The sequence below is a fragment of the Euwallacea similis genome, chromosome 5 (assembly GCF_039881205.1).
Source record: "Euwallacea similis isolate ESF13 chromosome 5, ESF131.1, whole genome shotgun sequence".
Classification (NCBI taxonomy): domain Eukaryota; kingdom Metazoa; phylum Arthropoda; class Insecta; order Coleoptera; family Curculionidae; genus Euwallacea; species Euwallacea similis.
The window spans coordinates 3,803,489-3,828,293 of record NC_089613.1 but is presented as its reverse complement, the minus strand read 5'-3'; the positions used below and the strand labels follow the sequence as shown (position 1 = coordinate 3,828,293).

Sequence of the window (24,805 nt, the reverse complement as noted above, 5' to 3'; positions counted from 1 at the left end):
GTGCCAGCTATTAAATGGCTTATTAATCTCCAGAAATGGACTTGCTGAGCTTCTACCGTTTAAACATGTTATTATTGGTATAGGTTTTCCCCTCAGTTCCTGAAGTCTGTTTTTATTGTCTGGAATTGTGTTCGTGTGTTTCTGCAGTCAACCTCTTAAGAACTTTACTTTTTATTTCATCTCGTCTCAGTGCTGTTGTTTTGATATGAGCTAGAGCTCCATTATGTTCTGTGTCTGTAATTAGCTTGTATGTGAGCTAGATAAGAAAGTTGTAATTACTGGATGTTGTTTGTGTCACGAAGTCTATTTAGTACCACCCTTGCAGGAAAATTGTTCATAAACTAAAAACCTCTTTAAATTGTGCTACTCATCCGCAGTTTTCCGGTTTTAAAAGCGTGCTAAAATCTGTTTAAATTCGTAAAAACTTTCAAAAATGTGCACAAATAAATCTACTCAACTAATTTAAGTCTCCATTAGCGGGTTCTTTGCGGTGCATATTTTAAAATTTAGTTAGGGTTATATTTTAAGTACGTTTTTCCATTTTTCGCGTGCGGTAAGTCTCGCAGAAATTTCCGTTCTAGCAAAAACAAACATTACACCACAAGGAAATGCTGCTGTGGAAAGGCCTACAATCGGCAGCCAAATTAATTTTCCGTTTTAAAAGTTTTATCGAGCCTTTGATTGCGCAATGGCCGAGAGTTCAAAGGATTCCAATGCGGCTCCAATTAGTGATGACCTATGTGGTAAAAAAGCTTTATTGTGGATTTGACTCAATTAAATAAATAATTAACTAAAAAAAAAGAACAAAAGCAAATCGCCTTCCCACGGGAGACACTCGAAAACAATTGGCGTTGACATCCGCCCTAAGAACACCAATGACAAATGCATTGTTATAGCCCAGTGTGAAACCTCAAATAAAATAATAACAAACAATGGGGCGCCCATAAATTGCGAGTAACTACGGGGGAGAGTGAAGGGGATAGATGATCATCATTTGTTTAGGGCGCGGGGTGAAAAATATATACATAAAAAAACACTAGCGAGAACGTATTGGGCGTACGCGGGTTGGCAATCTGAATTTGTGGTTTGGGGTCGCTCAGAAAATCGTTCGGGAATGAGCTAGAGTGAGTGTTTTCAGGTGTAAATTTAAGGCAGAAAGGGCAAAAAGGTTTTTAATTCGGGGTTAATTTGAAAGGGCCACTCTCGTTTTTGAAACCAATTCGTATTGATTTCGATTTAAGCTATTACAGGGCCCACCTTTAGTTATTAAGTTTACGTTAAGTAGATGGTAATTTGTGACTATTAAGCCCCATATAAATTCTGCAAATCAATTTATGGGAAGACTACTCCACCACCTCCGCCACGTAATTGACGTATGATATTAATTCATTTTAGTGATGGAAAAATATTCTTGTACACATCAACATACTTAACAGATTACTCGAAGACCGATAAGATAGCTATAGCATAGATTGTTAAGGAATTGTCACCCATAGGGCTTCAGAATGTTTATTAGTGAAGCATGGAAAAAAATTAAGTTTTCAAAGCTTAAAAAGAGTGATATCAACAACTGTGCTTTTAAAAAGCATTGGGGACATGCTCTTGTTAACCTTTACTGCCCCACCTGACAGAGTTGAGTATATGAGTCTCTATGAGCATAGTAACCTTAATGAGTAGCGAATGCAAGGTTCCTATCTGAGAAAATAGATTTTAAGCATTCCAGTACACAGCGAAAATGATCAACATCATGCAAGACTCGTATTTTTGAAGAACCATTGATAACTATCAAAATAATGACTATTAAACAACTGAACTCGCAAAATAACCAAATTAATGATATTAAATAATATAATATAATGAAATAATATTGCTGATAATAAACTAATAATAGTTTTAATAATTGTCGACAATGACCATTACACCCTCCCCACTAAATGAATCAACTCGCCTTAATATTGATTGGCGAACTCGTTCCAATATACCTGAGTCAAGTATATTTTTTGTTAGACCCTCTTCATTTTATACTATCGTTTTACAAATTAACGACTGCAAGTGATTCAATAAAAAATAATCTAAAGAATTAATATCGGGTGATCTGGGAGGCCGTGCGTGCGCTATTGCTCTTCCGATCCAGAAATTGGCGCGCAGCTAAAATAACCTGTGGTACTGCATTATCGTCATACCTCACATTTTTTGTCTGGTCGTTATATCGTCTTCTAAGTGTTCAGGAAGATCGTAGCCCAAAAGCCTTCGATAGCTGTTGCAATTAAGCCTTTGTGGAAGAACGCAAGGTCCAGTATAACGATTACCGATAATTCTCATGCAAACGTGGAGATAAAATTGTACTTTATTATGATTTTTGATGAGTGCATGTGGATTCTTTGCAATCCAAATATGGTTATTGTGAAAATTAGTGATGGCATTAACAGAAATCGAAATGAATAATCTGTTGAAGACACTGAGAAAATTTCGGATTGCTGCTAATTGAGCGCATAGCCAAATGCAAAAACCTAATCGGAGAGGAAAAGACCTAAGCAATGGAGCCTGTGTACGTTACATATGATAAAGATAAAGTGGTTGAGCTTATAAAATTTGCCGCACAGTTATATGCGTCATATTCAATTTACCAGCAATTTTTCGCATCCTAATTTGAGAGCCTTTTTCGATTTTATTTATGGCAGCTTCACAAAGTCTTGCGTGAATGTTAATAAAAGTTTGTTCGTTTGGAGGCACTCGGTGGGGAAATTGCGCTTGATACATTTGTCTTGCAGCTTGAGCATTATCGTGAGCCATTCCGTAGACAAAATGCATGTCTGCCATTTCTGCGTTGATAAATTGGACCATTTTAAACACAACCACAATTTATTACTCAAAAACCCACCATAAAATTTTTAAAAAAATAGTCATAAAATTCAGGTTTTAACAACCATTATCAGGTTTTTTAAAATCCACGATTAATCAATTATTTGATTATTTGATTATTTGACTATGGAAATCTCTGAACTGTTTTATTATGCTTTAGAGGTGAAGAGTTTATTTTGTTAATTTGATAAAAAAAGTTTAACTTCAAACCTGTTTTTTTTCGAGCCCGACTGCTTTTAGCGAGAAATGTCGGGAAGAACCTTCATCGTTAAAAATTAATCGAGAGTAAGTTTTTTTAAAATATCATGCAGAAAGTCACGAATGGTATTTAAATTTAGGTATATCACAGTACGTGGTGTCTTCCATGCCGCGTTACCATCAAAAACCCTGCACTTACTATACGGACTATACCAAGTAGCTCAACAGATGCGCACCCATGTTTATATGATTTTTTATCTCAATTTAATTTTTTTTGGTTACATACTTAGTGATCTCCCTGTATATTAGGAAAATCTTCGGCGTGACTGGTGATTAGATTCAAAACTCTATGTTATACAGAGTGATTCGTACAAAAGCTTCCAGTTTTTCCACAACAAGTCGATTACTTTCTCTAGTATTTTAATTCGCAATGAGAGTTTTTATGTTCAAAAATATGGCACAAACTGGCACAGTCTGAAGCCGCAAGTTCGCGTGTCGCAGCTGCACTTGGAAGCTATTTAGCGCTGCCTGTTAAAATTATCGGTATTTGCCTTTATTGTTGAAATGCGCCTTAACGAACGCGAATAATTTCCCATGGCTCGCGTTCACAAAAGCAAACTTCCCCATTTAACCGTTATTTATTATTAGTGTTATGGGGGCGCTAAACGCCGGAGTAATGTGACGCTTTTAGGTCGGATTATTAAAGTTGTTTTGCTTTTTTAATTACGAATTATTACTCGACATAAACATCTTTTAACGGAGAAAAAAGGAATAATTTTATTTACTATCGGAGAACCCCTGCAGCGGCCGAGCGGGAGGAGGAGGAGGAGGACTCCTGTCGGGGAAAAATGGCCTCGATTTATTCCTAAGCCGGAAAATAAGGAATGCAATAAAAAGTTCTAATTAGACAATTGGGAGAGCGATACTAAGGAAAAAAGCGGCTTCGCTCGCTTCGCGAAGTGACACGGAAAGCCTGCTCATTTATCCGCCAGCGGCGAACCTTAATTCTCCAGATTTATTCACACCGGAGGATGGAGGATGCTCCATCAACGTTCGTCTAGAAGGATACTAATGTATGCTGTTTTAGTTGTCCTCATTTCCAGGCGTGATCTGTCCTCCGAAATTGAAAAAAATGATCATGCAACTAGAATGAAGAGTATGATATTCAGTGGCAAAATACGCATCATCAAATTGGTGTAATGATTAATAGATCAGGTGGACTCAAGTCTGGAAATTACCGCGGAAATTCATGGAAAGCAGAACTTCGAGTTGGTATCCTTCATAGATACAGGGTGTCGCGAATTGGAATTTCGTTAATTTAACGACATGTTCAGCATCGAAAAATAATACTGGTTTGCTTTATAAACAATATTCGAAGAATGCTTTCCTATAGGAGTGTCGTATTGGCACATTAAATTGCGCCATAAGAGGCGGCTGTATTAGCAAGTTTTAAAGGTGCATCAAAAGGATTTTTTAACTTCTAATCAAAAAATTCTTAATGAAGGCAATTGATCATCAATTAATGTCCTAAAAGTTGGGCGCCCCTTTAATATTCTGGGGAGGAAACACGTACCTACCAATCCTACACATTAAGTCTCGTTTCCGCGAATTTTGAAAAACACGATTTCAAGTTCAATTTATGGATTATGTCTCCATGAATCGAATAGGTTGGTGTCGTCCAGGAACTCCTGTAAATCCCTATTAAATTTATAGCCACAACGGATTCGAAACCTGCAGGTCACAAATAATGAAAATATACAACGTTCAGTCGAATTAAAATGAAACATTGTTGTGCGTCACACACTACGTCAAGGTGTGGACATGTTTATTGTCCGAAAATGTCCATTTTTTCATTTGCGTCATTGAATGGCATTTTTTGCGCGAATAAAGCGTTTTCATTTGCCTACAATAGAGTTAGAAATATTGGCGTAAATAAGAGTGTCTCTGCTTTGCGTTTTTGTCCGTATTTCTTGCGGGACAAAAGACGTCGGAAGGGTCTGACAATAGACGGCGAATCCGCAAAATTACTTTTTAGCAAGGACAAACAGGCAAGACAGCCAAACAACGAGTAATTACCTGTTTTTCATCCGGCTTAGCACGGAGGAGTGACAGAGGAGTTTCGGATTTGAATGGAGTCTTCTATCATCTTGGATACTTGTCTGAAGGGTAGATTTAAAAAATAAAACTAAATTAAAAAAGGAAAAATGTACGAACAAGTCAAACAAACAAACGTAGCATCATGTAACGCCGAAACACAGGGTGTTTAAGTACGTGGTTAAACTTCAAGGAATGATTTTTGAGTGATTCTAAGACCAAAAGTTTACATAGACATAGGTGCGGTAATGCTTGGTTTTCAAGATACAGGGTGTCAAACTCTTCTCAATCATTTTTTCGTAAAAATCTGAATAATCCTTTAGACGGTTTTATTGAAATTTAGCAATGTTATTTATGGTTGTTATTGTTATTTATCACCACTGACTTTTAAATTTTTTAAATATATTTCCTGTATTAAGCACGTCATAGCCACCCTGGTCGCAGGATTTAAATCCGTTAGATTTGTTTCTTTGGGAGCATGCAAAATCCTTTGTTTATAGTATTCCGGTCAACACTGAAGAAGAATTAATCCAGCGAGGGATTCATGTAATCAGATAAGATGTACGCCGGGAATGTTTCAGTGTGTTCGACAATCGATGTTAAGAGGAGCTAATGCTTGCATTGAAGTTGACGGACACTATCAGCAACTATTATAAGTATCATGCTAATTATTGTTAAAAAATTTTAAACTGGGAAAGTTGCGTATTTTGTAAGTGTAGTTTTAATAAAGGATTTTTCTTGTTTGATTTTTTAAAAATTTCCGGTTTTACTCCTGTGCACGCCATTTGAAAAAGCAAACAAACAATTTTTATCTTAAAAGGTTCCTTTGTACTATATTAAAAACTGTCACCAAGTTTCAACGTTATATTTGTTTGCGTCTTCTGGTTATTCAAGAATTTTTTTTAATATGTAACGTTTTTTTAAAAAAAGTTTGATATCCTGTATCTTGAGAACGAAGCATTGCTGGACCTACATATGTTTATATAAACTTTTCGCGTTAGAATCATTCAAAGGATCAACTAATTTGGCCACGTACTTAAATAACACCCTATATCAAGCTTCTGGTAAATTTGCTCAAAAGATAACAGAGAGAGAATTTATTAATTTAGTCTGGAGCACTGGCCAATTTCTTAATTTTCGTGGAAACTTTCTGTCTGTTAAAGTGATCAGAAAATCGATAAAGTAACACAAAATAAATATATCAGGGAATTAAAGTTGTTTCTATACTCAAAGGAAAATTTAGGTACCATATACAAGGATTCCACATTCATATGCCCTTCCATTACTACAAGCGCCATATGACTCTCATAACATTTCTAATAGTGTTCATAAATAAATAAGAAAGCACTTTCTACGTCTATCTCGGACAAAATTCCGCCAGAACGGAGAATTTCTATTGAAAGTCCGAGACAAAAGAGGCCATCTCGACTTTAGATATTCATTAGAGGGGAAGAACTGCAACAAACAGACGAATCTCGTGTTTTTGAGCAGACGATTCAGAACTACTTTTAAGTATTTCATTGTTTAAACGCGAGTTCAAAGGAAGAAAAACGATTTTGCAACGTCCAACGTAATTTGTTTAATTCTTTTGAAATCCAAAAACTTGCCCGACAATAAAAGGAGCTTGCAAAGAGTTCTCTATTGACTTTCAGTGTTACATAGACAGGTCTAATCCAATTTCCCTGTCGTTATGATAAATTGGAATCCTAATTTATTCTTCCATTATCAGTTCCATTTTTTAGAGTGGTTTTAATGAGGGTCAAAAAAGGTGTTCACCCCCATCAAATCCTAATTAGTACTTTATTTTAAAATGTCAAGATATTCCACCTCGAGAAACACCATTTATCTCTGCACTTGAATACACAAAGGAATAGTAAATATTTAAGGCAGACGCTGGAGAGGAATTTATGAATTAGTACTAGACCGACTTCACATCCTTTCGTCATCTCGCAAAGAATGAATTAAAAATGCATGATACCAGATTGAGCTACTTTTCAGTGGCAATTGTAACACGGTTTGTTTTAATAACAATAAAAAATCCATTTATGCATTACTCAAGCCTTTTAATAGCTCTTTAACGAGGGGAAGAGTTTATGGCTTGTAGAGCTCTTTTCCTCCTCTCGATTTTTTCGGAGATTTGTTAAGGTATTTGAAGATTTTCTATGGATTTTTAAGAGGTAATTTGTGATTTTCTTTAAATGTTTTCGGAATTTATTTTTATATTTTTAAGCAAATTTGAGATCTTATTAAATTCTTTAACTGTTCTTGCAGATTCCATTTGAATTTATAATTTTATGAGCTAAAATAGTTTTCACGAGTTATATTTTCTTCGATTTTTTCTGAATCTCAATAGATATTCCGATATTTATTTGGATGATCAAGAAATTTTAATTAGAGCCTGATTGAAATAAATCGACTTCACGCTCTGCGTATCTGAGAAAATTTATTTTTAAGCTCGTTTTAGTCTTATCTTCGTTTACTCTCAAATATTTCCAAAACGACCGGAGATTAATAATGGATTATTCATTGAACAATTGTTAATTTGGATTAATATATTTTGAAAACAGAATAATAAACAGGAATTTCTATTTGAGAAAAATCGGGATTTCGGTTCTTTTCAAAAATTGATGTAGATTGATCTAAGATCACACAGGGTATCCCAATGATGTATTAAACTTCTTTTTTAACGTTGGAATTTTAGTAAGAAATTAAGTAGACAGGAGTGGTGCGCATATTTTTGAATTATAGCAACATATACAGTGTGTTATTATTAGGGTAAAAAATAATTTTTATGTTAAAAAACTCAGTTCTCGCCAAATGATTTTTGTTTGATGAGTTTGAAAATGTATTTTTTTTTTACTTTGGCCCGAAGACTTTGAGGGACTATTTATCACTTTAGTCGCCAGATACGAATCCTACATTAACCCTGGATACCTCTATGGAGGCATTGGAGCTTTAAAATTTCGAGGCGCTTTTCAAGTCGTGAAGATCAGTATTAAGCTTACTTTATGTCTCGGGAACTAAAAGATTGAAGTTTGAGAACAAATTGAAAACAAGCAGAAGAACGTAGAAAAAGTAAATAATCAGTCGCTAATCTATAACGAATACTTACAATAATTTGAAAAAGAAAATACGTAATAAAAAAAAAAGTTGGGATGATTTGAGATGCATAGTGAAAAAGATTAACGCATAAATTTGAATAATAATTAAAAGTTTTTTATTCAAAAATGATTGTCGAAACGCAAAGAATTTTCCAAATGGAACAAAGATTCAAATTTATGCTGAACAACTGTCAGTGGCGTCCGTTGCAAAGATTCAAGACGGCAGGGGGAAGGGAAATGAAAGGGGCTTAGTCCCTATAAAAGTATCACCCCCTATATTTCTTTAAGTCAGCACTTGGCATGACCAAAGATGAAGATATATATATGCCACAGTGAAAAAATAAATAATTTTTATTATTAAAGACCCCCCCCCCCCCCCCCCCTCGTGTATCATAAGTTGGTAATTTAGACATATAAGTAAAAAATTTCAATTGTTTTATGTTGAATGAATTTTTATGAATTTATGATGAATAAGGAGGAAAATAATTTCCTTCTTCATCTTTTTTATAAAATAGGACACTGGTCATAAGAGAAATAAAAAAGTACTTTACTTCCTTATTATGCAAATCATGATTTAAGTTAAAATGTATTTTTTTGTTGAACACAAGTGTACCATGAATTAACTTAACCATATTATTGTTTAAAGAAAAACGAAGAATGGAAGACCCTTTTTAAAGGGATGCTTCTTGCGATAAAACCGTACAAAGCAATCAATAAAAATTGAAAGTACTCTATGCCAATGGTATTTAAAGTTCGATTTTCATTACTGAATTAAATTCTACAATTTTTACTACCCATCATAGCACGGTATACAAACTTCATTATTTCCAACTATAGGGTTAAACTGCCGTAAAACACATAATAAAATAGGGTATGCGGAAATGGAAGCCAAATAAAAATCCCTCATAAAACGGCCGTAAAGGCGTCTCTAACGATAAACGAGACGAATTGGAAATTCAGAACGAGTGTTTTTGGTATAAAATTACTGGTGCAGTTATTGAGATATTGATGTAGGACTTTTTTAGAAATTTAGTGATTGCGGTAAAAATACATCTCGAAGCGAGCATGCCCGACAACATAAATTTGTGAGAAGAAAGTTCGTGGAGTTTTAAATTTTCGGTGAAAAATTGCTTCTTCAGACCGACTTTGGGCAAGAGTCTTAAAACGCCAAAAATATAAAAGCAAATTGTTAAAAACGTGACGTCAGAAGGCCCTCTAACAACCCATAAACAACACACCAAACTCATCTAACACCACATGCTGCCCTGTATTGCATTGCGGCGAAGAAATTTTAATAAAACGTGAAAAACGGCGTCAACAAGTGCAAACTTTCAACCCTTCGATGTGGCCACACGTGCTTGCCCTTAAATAACTAAGAAGCTTCCATATTAGTTTTGCCGATCATGGGACAATGCTGCATTGTCAGCTAGTGCCAAGTTTATGAACCCACACCGGGTGTTGCATAATTCCGGGGCCGAAGGGGTTCGTATTAATAACGAAACGAGGCCCGGAGACATCCCTGATTCGAAACCAATTAAACATCGATAATTAAGTGGAAGTCCCGGTTTTGAGGCAGTCAACTGAGAAGTTAGTTAACAAAGGCCCCGGTTCCCGGATGGTGATCGATTGTTCGTCATGTTCCGGCTTGATTTATAGAGCCGTGGTCAAGACAGCCAGTGAGACGGGTCGAATGTCTGAAAGACCAAACTTAAGATATTTAGATGTTTAGAGATGTTAGAGTTGAAGAGCAGACTGGAAGGGCCAGATTTATGTGTGATAATTGAGGATTTGTTTTAAGCTGGTTTATAAATAAATACAAACAGAGTCAACTTTATTGAGCTAAAAATGTATAAAATTACAAAAGCAGTAAATAAACTTTCAGATTGAAACATAAAACACAAGGAAATGAGAGATTATCTTCTCTCTTTCTTTATCGTTAGCATTTTTGTGTCTCTTCGTGCGGCTATCAATTATTCGTCTATCCTCATTTGTCCGTGCCTACTATTCTCATCAGTAGCATCTTTAGCTCACGTAAAGAAGGGGGGGCGCGGTTCTCTGATAGCCACTATAATAAATCGTCCTTTATTGATATGTCGTCTTTGGATTTCTGCCGTCTTGAATTACCGCCGTCCCTTTCTTGTTTCTCTTCTTGAACACGTCTTCGATTTGTATCTCTCTTGGCCTAGGGGGAGGTTTAAATTCGTCTCTTGAACTTTTGAAACTGGTTTTGGCGCACTCATATCTTTTTTATTATCCATCTTCGTCGTAGAGACCTCCTCATTTTTTTTCACGAGTTTTTTGAGGCAGGGAGAAGAGAGGAGATGTGGAGTAATCAGTGGGCTTTTTTATCACGACAAAAATCTTCGAAAAACAACACCCAATGGTATGTTTGTTGTTATTTTCTCTGTCGGCCGGGTAGCAGATTTGCCAATGCGTCTACCCATTAAAAACTCATAAACAAAAGAACCCCCCCCCCTTTTTTTTTACCTCAAACCCAGAACTCTCCCCCCTCTGAGAAGATATATTATCGTCCAGTGTTTGGAGAAGGATTTTTTCTTTTTGTTTTGCTTCTCTCCTGCTGTTTTGTCTGAGAGCGAGTGGTGGGTACTTTTTTGTGATTGATGCAGAAGGTCACAGCGGTCCTTTACCTGCGCGGTCATCTACCCATCCGTTTGCTAACCACGCCCGACGTCACTTAATATCGGTAATCGAACGGGAACTGGCAGACCATCGTGGTACGCGACTACCTGATAATCGGTGGACAAACCTTCATAAAGGTTGTGAGAGCACGGCGCGATTGTCAATAGGGAGAGGTGAATTATTTTATCCCGCAAGCCACGCAAAGCACAGAGGTTTTGGTATTTATTTTCATAAGAAGGAAAGGCAAATTCTTGTGGGTGTTGGTATTGCATGCCTGAAGGCGATCCAGAGCAGTCGACTTTTTTGTGTGAAAGATCCAAGAAAATTAAGAGCAGAGCAGCTTGAAATGAGAAACAATGGTAACCTCCAATGACACATCATGTTACTGTTAAATGGCGAAAGGGAATACAACGCTGTTATTGAAATTCTGGAAGTAATCATGAGGGATAAGGATGAGAGAGGGAAGAAGCGAAAATCGTAGACGTAAAAATTGAAAAACTGGAAAGTTCCTTCGAAATTCTCAAACCAGCTTTGTGGTGCCTCAAGTTCAAGTCTGAGGAAGATGCTAGTTTTTATATTTGTAGAGATTACTCCTGACTGATATTTATAAGTGGTGTGATGATTGAAGTCGCTATTTCTGCAGATTTTATAATAGTTTCAAGATTTGAAAAGGGAAATCTAATTTTCTTACTTTCTAGGAATCCTCAGATTTAGGTCTGAAGGTTGATGTTCCGTTATTCAGGGAGTCAAAGGAAAAGTTCAAAAGTGTGACTTAAATAAAACAGAATCTAAAAGATCGATAATAGTTAATTACGTTTAGAGGGCTAAAAGAAGAAGATTACGCCTGCGGCCGAAGTTTGAGTTTTTTTTATTCGGTCAGAGGCGTAATTCTCCTTTCGGCTCGTGGTACAAAGAACGTTTTGGGCAGAAATTATACGTTTGTAAATCTTTTACGTGTAAATAAAATAAAAGTCGACCTAGTTACTTGATTAAAACCGGTAAAAAAATTAACATGCGTTAGTTTTACTTTACGGCTCATTGCCGTGAACAGCGGGCAATAAAAATAAGGCATCGCCCGCTCGTCGTAAACTCGTTATTTCCGCCATGGAAACTAAGATGTAAACAAACAGTTTCGATCTGTTTGCGGATAAAATACATCAAGGAAGAAGAAGAGAACTTTTGATAAAACAAATAAATTCTTCTCCTGAGAAACTGAATCAACCATCATCCAAACGGAAATTGAGAGAGAAGTGCCATAACTCTGTTCAATTCTCTTCTGTTAATAAAATCTCTGATAAGCAGCTCTAATAAGTAATATTTTAATGAATTTTTATGAAAATGTTAAAAATGCCATTTTCCAGGAAACAGCCAAACGATTAAGGTTTAATAAATAGAACAATCCTAAAAATCCCACTATCTCCGCGAATTTACTTAAAAACTAGCGTTCCGTTGCGGTTTGTGCATTTTAATTCAACGGAATTAAGCAATAACAAGCAATAAGGGCTGTAAAAGGGCGCGCAATTTTGCATGTTAATGAGAAATGCGCGCGCTGAATTTAAAAATTCTAGTTAAATTGGCCGAGATAAAACTTTACGTTCAGACGCGTTGTTGTTTCGGTTTTAGCTGGAAAACTCCCCCAGGCATTTGAAAGCTTTTGACCACAAAGGTGTGATAGGCTTTAAAGGTACTGAATATTAAGTGCAGAGGAAATGATCAAGTATTGGTGAATTGAAAAAGTTGTTTTTTTACAGATAAAATTGAAAATAGCCTTAGATGATTTGGAGAAACAAATATGCAGGGACATAAGTTGCCATGGTCATGCCATTGGCGAAGCAGGTGAAGAAGATTTTGTATGTATTATTGATCATCGAAGAATACTTGGAGTGGAAATAATATAATTTGAACCCCGACATGAAAATTGACAAAAAAACAAATTTTAATTGGAGGAAGTGTATTTCCAACTTTGTCATCAATCTAGACAAAAAAATCAATTAGACCGTTAGAGTTCAGTGAACTAGTCCGATACTTTTTTTCAAATTTTTCATGCTTTACTCTAACCGTTCCATTTTTGAAAAGTCCTTGTAAGTTTGAACAACAACGAGAAAAATATTACTAACTACTTGGAAATAATACTAAAGCGGAATGATGATCGTCCGAGACCTCTTATGAGACATTTGAGAATGAGCTGAATTTTATATCGTAGTTTCGAGTTTCGTTAAATAACAGTTAAGCAGTCGTTTGCCTGTTGCTTTCTGTTGAAAAACCACTTTTACTATATAAAGTTTAAAAGAGCGCTTAGGCAAAACGGGCCGTAAAGACCTTAAATAAACCCTCACCAGGAAAAAACATCATCAAATTCTCTTTTAGCATGATAATTAACCGTGGGCTTTAACGCTGCGAGAGGCTAATCAAAAATATGATGGATATTTTTATTTATCCAAAAAACCAGAAATATTCCTCCTTTTCTGTGTAGCTTCGAGTAAATACCATTTGAATGTTTGATGTTCGAGCGTAAGGCAAAAACGGGCTAATTAAATTTATAGAATAATCCTAAAATTGCCCTTTCTTTCGTCCCGTCGTGCCGGGTTAATTAACGTTAAAAAATGGTCCGGGTCAAAAACCGAGGCATAAGCGTAACTTTAAATTGATTTAAACTCCCCCTTAATTAAGGTAAACTCTGAAGAATCCTGCACGTCCACTTAAGACGGGAAGTTAGTCAACGGAACTGTCGGGTAATGCGAGATAGTGATCGATCTAGCAGGAAAACAGTCCATCATTGTCTCGCCTGATTTATCGAGTGCTGGTCAAGAAGAGAGCTTAGCCATAGGAATAGTAATAAGAGCCAGGCGTTCAGGAATTTGGATATTTGTTAGACGTCCATCTTTTAAGATTGAGTGTCGGGAATGAGGACCCTCCTAGGGTGTCTGACATTTCATCTTTTGTGCCTCCAATGCTGCCAAGGTTATAATTGAACGAGGATGGGATGCGGAGATTTTAGAGAGCGGTAAGGGTTAGGAGATTCACAAATTTCTCAAGGGGTTTCTTAATAATACCGGCTTTTATGAACATGAAGTGACTTTGGCAGACGAAGTTTGAAGAATTCGTCTTTGCCTCAAGCTGCCATCGTTCGAAGCCCAAAGAGGAAATTCGGCAACATCAATTCTTGTTTTCTCTGAAAACTTTCTAACAGATTTTAATGAAATTTTCTGTAGCTTCTTTTGTCAGTAGTATTATATACGAGTCTACCTTGGAGAGTTAGAAAAACCGATAATTTGAAAACTTACAGCAGCTACTTCGAAACAAAAAAGGTACCGAAAATGGCAATACAAAATTTCTAAGATCTTCAGCAATGTTTTGGTCTCTTGACAGATTTCTAAAGGATCCGTATGAATTTAAAAATTTGAGGGGTTTTTAGGAGGCGAGGGTGGTTCCAAAATATATGCCCTGCAGTGAATTTTACGAACATGAAAATGGTGAAAATAATAAAATTAAAACAAAAATTCCCAAAGTTTGATTTTGCAAAAAGGCAAAGAATGTAACGTATTCAACTTTAAACTTTCTAATTTTGAATACAATTTTCAAAATGTAGTAACATGAGCTTACCTGTCAATTCACGACCCTGATGAATATTTTCAAATACCAGGACGATATCTTGTTGTCGTTGGAATTGGAGATAATTCTTCAGCTTAATCTTTGTGGGTGATTAATCTGTGGTTCAAACCACGTAAGTTTTTATGCACGTCACAGGCTTCACATCAGCAGTGATGCCACATCTTTTCAAAATTAATATGTAGCAGGAATTTGTCAGGTATTGGTGCAATGCTATCAGTATTTAGTAGTAGTTAACAGTATTAAATTCAGGGTAAATCATTATCATATCAATGAACAAAAAAGGAAATTTCCTTTTCTGTGTGTTGAATAGACTTTTTAAGCATATCTGACGCGACAGTCTGAAAAGCTGAACACCACACGTTTGCTGTCACCAAATAATTCCTTTTTTTTAGTATTTCTTCTAGTGTCTGCAAATTTACATGATTTCCTAAAATCAGCACTTCCTGTAAACAAACGCCCGTTAAATACTTACGGTTTTTATACATATCATAAATCGTATCATAATCGTTGCGGGTAGCACTAACATCTAACAATGATGTCTCAGTCGCTGATGTCTTTCTCCTTCGATTTTTCTTGGGGGAATGTAGCCCCACATTGCCTTTCATTGCTGCTGATACCTCACTTACAGTAGGCCAACTCAAGTTCATTGCATTCGAAACACGTTAAATAAAACAAGAGCTTATAATACTCAATTCCAAAACATTAAAATTCAATTTACCTCTCTAACTGAATTCAGTGGTAACAAGGGACTATTATTTTCCAATTCTCTTTCGAAATAGTTGATAATGGTCGCTACAAGCTGCTTACACCGACTGTTTAAGAACTTGGGCATTATGCCAACAATAGTAATAACAACACCGATAATAAATAACCAGGAGCACTATTTTAGTTCTCAAAAGAACACATTTTTACCGCTAAAGTTGATGAACAATGAACATAACGGTTTAAAACACCAAATTAAACTAAAACGTCAACAAATTAAGCAGCAACCGTGCAAAAAAGACAGGACTATGTTTGGGCATCCAAATATATCTTTATCCTTTTTTAGCATATTAAATTTATATGATTTGTCATTTTACGTAAGACGACTCTCAATTGTTACATTTTGTTACGTGAGTAGAAAGTTACGTGATTTGAAGCATATTTCCCCGATTCGGGTCTAACTTAATTTCTTGTGGAAACTCTAAATTATTAACTTTAACTTCGGGGTTTCCTGTAAATTTCAACAATATCTTTGGTAACAACATACTCAGGGTGTTCTTCTTGTAAATGTTCAGGCTGGTTTCCTTCAAGTTGCGCAGGCTGTCCCCTCTAGCTTTGCGGGATCCTCCCTGTCGGTTGTTGAAGCGAAAGCAAATTGGTAATCATCAGAAATATCAGGGTCGAATTGATAAATTTATGTTTTTTTAATTAATTCACAGCGTGGAACTTGGAACCAGCCAGTTTTGCTTTAACGATTTCTGAATTTCTGCATTATAATAGATTTGAAGTCAGGTAAAGAAAAAGAAAAATGATGAATGCAAGGTAAAACAGAATAATTTCTTTACTTTTAGTATATTCGAAGACTTCTGAATTTTCGTGAATGGTACGACAATTTAAAATATAAAGCACTCTATGGTCAACATGTTGCACAAAGTGGTGCAAACCATTTCACGAAAGTCTAGCTGTTCATCTAGCCGCTTTCTTGACAAAATGCATCGCTGCTTGTGGGTACTTTATGGGAAAAATAAACTCAGCAGGAACAAAGGTCCTTATGGCATTCATGTAGCACTCAGCAGCGTAATGCTGCCCACGTTCGGCGTTGTTTAGAGCATCAATCTGTTCTCGCATTTTGGTAGCAAGGATTTTTATTGATTTAGTAGCCACTGTCCTCATTCCCATCTCATCTATATTATATATGTATGTATTCAGGAGAAAATCTGAATTTATCCATAACTTCTCCGAGAGATTGGAAGGATGATATAATATATTTTTTATTGAATGCTTAAGCCCTTGCAAGTGATGTAGCTTCCAGAATTCTAACCCATAAAGTTCGATTTCTCTCAAGAAAACCTTTTAACCCCCGTTTTACTTGATTTATTTTTCGCTATGGAATGCATATTTGAAATTATATTTTTCTGATAGGTTGAAAGCAAGTTTTCGAAGATTTACTCCTTTTAGTGCGATTAGTTTCCAAAGTACACGATGTTCTCATATGCTGTTACGCGATACAATTCGGTGTTATATTATGCAGTGACGTCCATACTTGTTATAAGACGATGTTCTGTTACATGTCTGTACGCGTCTTTATTATTTTTTGTAATATGATCTACTTACATGATACGCGACGATGTACTGTTACGCATAAATTCTTGACACAACATAACATCCATGTGTAACAGGAAAATATTGCGGAATGGTATTGCAATATGATGTTCTGTTACGTACGTGCCTGTATAATTTATTACATAACAAATGTTCACAATCGCCTCCACTGTTTGCCAAACATATCCGCGCATTTTTTGTACCTTTTTACAAAATTTTCTTCAACGGTGTTTTAGAAATTTCATCGCATATCATAGTTTTTAAAGTAAAATCATCTGAATAGTGTTTCAAAGAATTTTTTAAGAAATCCCCTTAACGAGGAAAAATCCGTATGAGCAAAATCGGGTGAACGGGCGGGCCAGCTTAATCGGTCCATTGCTGCCAATCTAGCCAGTTTCTTTAAAATTGTTAAGAAACCGTACATATGGGCGATCGCAACGGGCTGGTGTAAACCTGTGTAAGCCAATGTAAAAACAGATACTAGTGTTTGTGATAGCGCTCAATATGTTTATTATTATAAAAGATCATTGTCCTTGTAATATTTTGTCCGCAACGTCCACCGGAAATAAATTTCTTCGGACACCGTATTACTTCCATTAATTTCATGGAGTCTATTCAGAGAAATGTCACAGAAAGATGTGCAATTTTGCCCGCACTGAAATAGTTCAACGTTTTTAATTTCTCAAAGTGACCGGACATGCATCGAAAGTTCATCCTGTAGCCATAAATCTCTCCGATTCTTCCCGTAAATCACGTGTAGGGAAATTGGGGAAATATGAACGGTTCGTTCTCCGTTTATGAATTTTGCATAATGTGTGCCAAACAATATATTCGCGTGTCACGTGACTTGAAATACGGCAGCCGTGTCGGGTGATAAAAAATTGCGTAGACGAGGCTCGAAAGTCGAGACCGGGATTTATGAGCGTTTATTGTTTTTCTTTTCTCCTGTTTCCCTGATTTCTATTCAAATTTTTATGATAGTTTAAACGATTTTCGTCGGCTTTGAAAATCATGGAAACAAACACGAAAAGCGAGCCTACAGTAATTGCAAACTATGGCTCTAATTTCGCGAACGGACTAACATCCCAATGACGTGTTGCTCATTTTCCAATCATAAATTTTCAGAGTCACGTCCGGTAATTGGCAATTTATTCTGATATCGTGGGAACAGGAAAAATGCATCGCATCAACAACGCGAGCCTTTCCTGCAATCCGTCTTGACGCTCCACGTTGTTGCAAAAGAAAATTAAACAATTTGTTGTCTGCCTTGGAAGATCCTTCAAATTAGTTCCATTACCGGATTTACTAAGATGGATCGTTACACCAATTGTTTTATGTTTCCATCCTATGCGTGCCTCTAGATATTCCAAGTGATATTACTGCCTATTTTGAAGCTATTTTGTAACTGGAACTTTTCGATAAATACGGAAAACTATTATGCGTTCAACTCGGTGGTTGTATGTCTCTCACTTTTGTTGCTTTTCCTCCCATCAAATCCAGACATACTACCACGTATACAATTTACAGCCAAATGTTTAACATGCCTGGGCGTGTTCTGTAGCCAAAATTTAATAGTCATCTAATTTTCAATCTCCTCCATTTCCTTACCTCCAAAAGAGTTTTGCATTACGCTGATAACAGACTTGTCTCCACAAAAACGACTACTTTTCTCCCTCTTATATCCGTGGAATTAAAATCCATAATACAACTAAAATTATCGATCTAACTGAACCTTTGAACAGGGCTTAAACTTTGCTAATATAAGACTGATACATTTGGATATATATTTTGTAAAAGCAACTTAACGTTTTACAAACCAAAACTCCCTAATAATTCTCAAAGAACCCACATAGATGGGCCTTGAATATTTTATTTGCCATTAACCTGCCACAAAATGACCCAAAACTTGTGGTCACAAGCTACCTCAATGGATATCGGGTATTTTGCAATTTTGGACCGTTATATAGGTTAGATAATCATTTAGCAAAGTTCATAACTTAAGGGCTTAGCTGCCTTTAAATGGGACCATAAAGGAATAACAGCATCAGCATCTGTTTCTGGGTCTCAATTTGTGCAATAATTGATTCCTTCGGGTTTCAATCAGCCAAACAGGAACAAACAAATCACGGAAAGTTCACTTTTAGTTCAGCAATTTAGTAGCATAAAATATACTGGGTTATTCATTTAAAAACTCGAGTTCCTATCGACTAACCAGAAACTGAGGAACTTTAAATAAAACTTGCAATATATCATTATAATTTCCTTGTAATTTTGAAAAGCGATTGACACAGACAAGGCGATATAATCATGGAGAGTTGCGTTTGAGATAATACTGCATTAGCATAAAAACATACACAGTTACTCTATTGTCTAGCTAATAACATCTACCTAAATTTTCTGCGTACTCCCTGAGCTATTGGATAATGCACATGTCCCTATGACTATACGGTATAGAATGTGGTCCCAACATGATAATGCACTTACACATTTTGCTTGTACTATGCAGGATTATCTAAACTAACATTTTTGTGGATGATGGATCGGAAGAGGTGGACCTATGAGGTGGCCAGCGCGAAATTCCGATTTAAGCCCATTGGATTTTTTCCTCTGCGATTACATTAAGTCGTTGGTATATGAAACTCCTGTAGCCACCCAAGAGGAACTATTGAGAAGAGTGATGGTAACCTCTCCTTTCACGCAGCATTATCTGCATATCTTACAACGAGTGTGCGATTCAATGATTCAAAGAACAAATTTATGTAACCAGGTTGGGGGTCGTCATTTTGAAGTGCCCAAAGGTTGTGTAATATACTTACCATATATTACAACAAAATCAATTTTGAATGTGTGATAAAAATATTTAGAATTTAATGAAATGTAAAATTCTTAGACATATTCCATTCCTTAGGACTTAACTCAAAAACTCGTAACGTCTCGCTGAGGTTTTGATTCTTAAGATGAATGCTCTTTGCGAAGAAAATGCAGCCGTTTTTTTTTTCCACAACGTTGCCGTATACAATAAAAGTTCTAGTAATTCAAGATTTTTGAACGAAAATGAAATTCTCCACTGATTACAACCAAAATTATTCTTTAGAAGTAGAAAATCTCGAATAAAGAACAGGAGTGTACTTTTCCCCATCTCCAACTAATCGAGGTGCATCGTCAACGAGGCCATAAACGTCTCCACAAGACTGACAGAACATTTTAATTTAAAGGCATCGCGACGCGTCCGTTATTGGAACTTGGCCCGACGCCAGACAAAGGGATTACGTGATGTCATACATCTTTGTTCCAGTGATAAACGAGCTAAGAAATAGTTTAAAGCAGGCATGTCTTCCTCAGTGTTTCAATTACTTTTTCGTCAGGCATATTGGGAATCGCCTTTCACTTTCGGTCCCTGGGATCAATATGAAGAGCCCGGGCCATAATCCAAGCTGGATGTGTCGATCCCACGCAAACAAGGGACCTTTCAACACAAATCTGGCTGCGGTTTCTTATATTTAGCTTTCAAGTCCCGACCCGACCGAATGGACATTCAGAAAAACCAGGAGAGTTGTAATATTCTTCCCTCTTTATGGCCATGATATCACGAGAACCTTTTAGGACTGGCATAACATATAGCCAGATTGAACGGGTGTTTTTTCCCGAAATTGGTCGCAAAAAGGGCGCAAACAAATGGAATATATACTGTCACCTTAAAATTTCTCGATAAGGTGGTTGTTTGCTTTTTTCAACTGCAGCCAAAACGAAAGTCCATCATTATTCTAGTTTTCGCCATTTGTCAGAGACTGCGCCTCGAAATACAAACCAAAAGCAATTTTCTCGTTAAGATAACAAATTGCATCTGGAAATTTTCTTAAGGCTTTCGCGACGAGATTTATGCGACTGTTTACGTAAACAGCGGGTCGTTAGCATTTCTTTCTATAAACGAGTCCAAAGGCTCGGACTCTTTAATTTAATGCCAGGTTGATTATTTACCTGTCAAAACAATTACGAACAATTTTAGGAATTTGCGTAACTCAGAATTTCGTCGCAAAGGACTTTAGAAATGAGGCAACACCTCCGGATAGGAATTATCCATCTTGCGTTAACGTTGAATATATTCAAAAGCATTATTTCCCTCAAAATAAGCAAACATGCCTTCTATTAACTTTGATTATAAGCGTCTTACAGCAATTTCGATCATTTTTCAAAAATCCTGTAAATTTCACGGATAATAATAATCTTCCCAGATAAGATAATTATCAAATTAATATGGCAACAAGACCAATTAACTTTCACCTGAAGCTCTAAATTGACTCGTCATCTGAGATGCATCATCTAATTGGTCGCTATCTCTCTGCAACGTCATATGCAAGAGGCGGACGTTGACAAATTGGCCTTAGTATACGCTCCTCAATCATTAGGGTGGTTACACGGTTAATTATTTAGGTCAGTTAGATCGAATTGGTTCTAATTGGACTTGCCTGGCAAACCTAGCAAACCTGAAATACAAGACGGCATATATACATATAACAAATCATATGATACATACCAAGGGATTGAGAGGAACTGAGTAAAAATTAGAATTTCAATTTTAGATATCATAAAAAATTCATTGTAGCTCTTACAATCGTGCTGCGCCGCTAGTTAAGCACAGTACTGAGTGTCGAAAATTAATACAAGAAAACGAAATTTTCCAACTCAGTTCTGAAATATCAGGAACGTACGAAGCGTGTTGTTGAAGAGTGTTGAAAAAAGATAAAAATAAGTAAAAACTTTAAAAAGTAATTACAGCTCTCACGATGGAGCTACGCTACTGAGCCAAATTGGCATTAAAATCCAAAATTCGTTAAAATAAAAACTGCGATTTTGTAACCTGATTGGAGGAAATCAGAGGTGGCCTATGTTAGTGTTAAATATAGGAGGTAAAAGCAGTAAAAAATAAACATCTTATATTATAGTACCGTATGTGATTGAATTAAATGCAATAAATGTCAAAATTGCCTAAAAAGAACTAAGATTTTTTATTCCATTTTTTGGTCAGCATTTATGTATTTTAAATGCACAAAGAAACAGTCTAAACGATTATTAAATCTAATAGAAACTGAGAAGAAACTGGATATACATAAAATAAATTATAGGTCATAGAATAGAGCTTTCCATTAAGCTAAATATGTATTAAAAACATCAAAAATTTAACTATAAAACCTGTAATTGTCGGATCCGATTCTTGGAAATCAGTTGTTAGTGTTAAACATTCATTTTAATAACTGAAATTTTCAAAAAAAGAAAAGTCATTCAAAATAGAGCTAGCCCGAATAAATCAAAATAACTTGAATACCATAAGACTAATTTTCCTAGGGCCGTAATCAACCCGAGATCTGGATGTGAAGGACTTACTCTGATTGGTCGGTGACGTTCAACAACGTCATTTTACTAGAGGGACGTTGACAAATTGGTTGAAGAGTCATTATCCTTTATCTGGGAAGCCAGAAGGGTCGTGTTATTTTGATTTAATACATTCCAGATTCCAGCCTTAATTTTCCTCTCTAATTTCGTCCTCTTTCATTTAATTTCAGTCATATTTCTAGACCACCGCCCCTCGTAAAACCTGTTCCATATTCTACTTCATTGACATATCCGTCGTTTAAAAAGCGCCCTGTAATGAAATTCGGCTTAGGGTCCATACTAATTCCGATACGCCGCTGTCGCTCAAACTTTTTCGTCGCTTTTTCGACGATTATTCAGGTCCTGTTCTATCCACGTTAATTTGCATCGTTAATGTGACAGACAGATATGATTATTTACTGCCCCATTTAATGATCAACAAAAAATAGCTACTGAAAAGCGTTTTTTGCTTTTTTAGTGCAAGAGAAACAAATATCTTCAATTATTTCACATTCATAATTATCTCGAGAATACCCTCATCAATTTTTAAAAACATGGAATATTCCCTCTACTGAATCAACATCCTTTCGTAGCCACTCGAAACCATCCCTCTAAATTAATATTTGGCGAATTAATTTCCATTGAGAAGCCGGTGACTGAACTTAAATTACGTTTTAAAGCACAATTAAGGGCGCTCTCAATAGTCTTCAATATCCCTCCAGTTTGATTTTGAGGGCTTTACGACAGTTTTTAATTAAAGTCCTTTTAAGCTAGACATTGTAACAAAATTGGAATTATTGTGTGAAAGGGTTGTTAACTTACAGGTCAGTAGGCATCTATTTTTTAATATTCTGTCTCGAGAAATATTTATTGCAAAGGATCCTTCACCCTTTTCATGGATAATCTATAGTAGGCCATAACCCTAAAAAAGATTACTTCTCCATTTTTATCCAATACCCTCGATGGCCAAAGTTTACTCTCGATGCGCTCGTATATTTTCATTAACGCTAACGTAAATCTTAAAAAGATTGCGTGACACTCAGATTAAATCCTCCACTATTTCATCTTCTTCCACGCCATTTCCCACCAACTTTCCCCTTTATTAATCCCGGATAATGTGAAGTTTCTCCTTAAAAATAATACTGAGATATTTCACACTTGATGTAGAGAGATTCGTCCACTCGCGTAAAAATATATAGAATTTTAAGCTTTTCAATGTGCTTACTATTTCATATTACTATTAAGTGCTACAATACCCCACCTAATGCTTGGGTAGAGCGAAATAATGTTTTCAGACCAGTGCGGACCAATACGTATTTTAAGATCGACATTAAACCAGTCTCTCGGCCTTAGGTACTAATAATACGATAATATGCTTTCACTTAACTGTGCGTAAGACCACTGGGGCTCTGTCCATAATATACTTAAAGCGATCCAATGGACAGCTGCGGTGCTATAGGTATTAAATATAGTTTGATATTTTGAGTCAAATATTAAGAAAAAATTGAATTTTCAGTAAAATAAATACGCATTACTGGTCCAGAGAGAACCCCTATGCCTATAGGTTTGCGCATCACCAACATCGCTTTGGGTTTAACGAATAGGTTGAATATTTAGCACTCGAAATATTGGTCTTTTCTTGTATAACCATTTTACTTGAAAGGGATTTGGAGGAAACCTTAGATAATCACTCGTTGACTTTAACACATAACTGGTGGTTTCAAGAGAATGGAGGACCCGCATATGATGCAAGAGTTGTGCAGAAATCTGTTTCGCATAGATTTCCTGGAAAGTAGATACACACCCGCTGAGAACATCTTTGACCAGCTTGTTTTCCGGGCATGACTCTGTTCGATTTTTTTCTAATGCGCTATATCAGAAATCAAAATTTACCAGAGTCGTATTTAGAAAATAAAGTTAATGATCATTATTAACCAACAAAATGTCATAAAATAACACGAAGACAATCATGTTAGAGCTTACGGAAAACTACAATGGATAAGTGGTTTTAGTTTTCATCTATCTCTTACCATAATTCAGGAAAAAAATCAAATGCGAATATTTCGGTTTTCGTGACACAATTAAAAATTCTAAAATAATTTTGTAGATTTATTTGCACTGTGAAACTACTTCCTTAAATGTCCAACTTTTCTTTCATTTAACCAAATCTAGATCTATTATCGTTTTCAAGATCCCCGTGCTGGACATTCTTACTTTGAACACATTGTATGATATTATACTGCACTTGAAAAAAATAAGGATCTATCTATTTATCTATCAAAATAACTGGTAACAACGCTTAGTGCATATTTGTTCGGATTATTGCAAAAAGTTCTATGTGAACTTTTTGAGATATGCTAGCTAAAAAAAGTTAAAAACTACACTTTTTACTAACTTTTACGGGTCCTAATCCCGTTTCATACTAGAGGTCCAAGCCACGCTCACGCTCAAGCTCATGAGCGTGACGCGCATTTGAATGCATGGGAGCGTGATGATCACCTCAGTGTGAACACACTGATTACTTTTCAATGTATTAAATTCTCAGATTTGCTTCAGTGATACTTGAGTGCCGCTATAGTATGGAACGGCTTTAATCAGCATTATTAAAAAAAAAACAGTCTTTG

At 36.0% G+C, this 24,805-nt stretch overlaps 2 protein-coding genes across 2 annotated transcripts in view; one reads left to right on the top strand and one right to left on the bottom strand.

Moving 5' to 3' along the window:
* Window positions 1–24,805, bottom strand: part of T48 (FU domain-containing protein T48) — a 190,272-nt gene that overhangs the window by 34,299 nt on the left and 131,168 nt on the right. The gene's annotated exons all lie outside the window — the stretch shown is intronic.
* Window positions 7,602–24,805, top strand: part of LOC136408802 (UPF0193 protein EVG1 homolog) — a 107,845-nt gene continuing 90,641 nt past the window's right edge. The window contains exon 1 of the mRNA XM_066389970.1: window positions 7,602–7,606. The gene's annotated coding sequence lies outside the window, so the exon portion shown is untranslated. The remainder of the gene's footprint in view (window positions 7,607–24,805) is intronic.